Below are 1,612 nucleotides of genomic sequence, written 5' to 3'. Positions count from 1 at the left end.
AGACAAATTTGATGATGTAGAGATTTGCGATCTGCTGACTCGAATGGGAAGGCAAACGCTCAAAACCTGATCTCGGGAGTTTTGATTATGGTTGTGAGTTTACGCTTATCAACTTATTTAATAAAACCAAATTTTCGTAATCACTGCAAACACGGTATGGTCATACAAGGACAACGTTCCTGACTCACTGACCGCACACTCATGTTTCGTAACGCTGACAATCAGATGCAGGCTCAATTCGATAAACATCACAAAGTTTCTCCATCAAGTCTAAAAGTCAATTACCTATTTACAACAACACAGAGGATCATGATTAAAGTTGAGGATAGGGTCATCTCAGGAGTTATCTTAACCGGGCTGTTTATGTTTAAGAGGGAAGTGAAGCAGGAGGGAGAGTTTGGAGACAGGGGAAGAGGAAACGAAGAGAAAGATACAGGACACTGATGGTACAAGGTCTGCATCCTATATCATGCGTGCATTTTTAATTTGGTAATTCTTCTAATATTGCCCACGTGAAAGAACAGCAAACACTTCACTGTGAGTTATCGAAGTTTCATCCACCACTGAATGATGTTTTCAAGGATATTATCTCATCTTTCTCCAATAAGACTTGCTCTCTAGATCCCATTCCAACGCATATTGTTAAAGACAACCTAGCATCAGTATTATCATGAGTTGGGACGATTCCTAGACAGTCTTTTGCAACTGTATATTCTCCAAAAAATAAATATCACAAGATTACATTGAACGCAAAACTAGTATCAAGTATTTAGGCATTTATTTAGATGAGCATTTTAACTGGAAACTCAAATAGCACATGCACTGGGCAAACTGACGAAAAACCTTGGAATCCTCTACCAACTACGGAATTACCTGAATTTAAAGATGTTAAGACAGCTGTATTAAATAATAATAATAATAATAATAATAATAATATAATAATAATAATAATAATTTGTGAACTTATTGTGCGCAGCTTAACATGAGAATGATCAGCTGCGCATTACAACTGCATTACTTTACAAGAATTTAACAAAACATAATGCATATGAAAACTAAAAAAATAAAAAAAAAAGAAGAATATATATGCATGCAAGTAAGAATTGAATATAAAATTGCTCACCACTATAAAGTCCTAAAAAGATAAGTCTTAATATGAGCCTTAAAACTGTTCACATTAGTAATCTCACGAAGTTTTTTTGGAAGAGAGTTCCAGAGCCTTGGCGGTGCTACCATAAAAGCTCTATCACCTAACGTCTTCGATCGAACAATTGACATAGAAAGTAAAATACTACCTGAAGATCTAAGGTTATATAAGGACGATTTAAATGTTATTAAATCGCATAGATATTTAGGAACAAGGCCGTGAATTGCTTTGAACGTAATAAGCAGTATCTTAAATTGTATCCGGCCTTTAACAGGAAGCCAATGCAGACCACGAAGAAGGGGTGAGATGTGGCAAAACCTAGGGGCATTACAAACTAGCCTGGCTGAGGCATTCAAAACTCTCTACAATTTGTTAAGCTGGTAGTTGGGCAGCCAATTCAAAAGACTGTTACAATACATGGCCAGGAATTCTGAACGCGCGTGCGCAATACATGTAGAGACTTAG

This window comes from Montipora capricornis, chromosome 6 (assembly GCF_036669925.1).
Source record: "Montipora capricornis isolate CH-2021 chromosome 6, ASM3666992v2, whole genome shotgun sequence".
Classification (NCBI taxonomy): Eukaryota; Metazoa; Cnidaria; class Anthozoa; order Scleractinia; family Acroporidae; genus Montipora; species Montipora capricornis.
Note: the sequence above shows the minus strand (reverse complement) of the source record.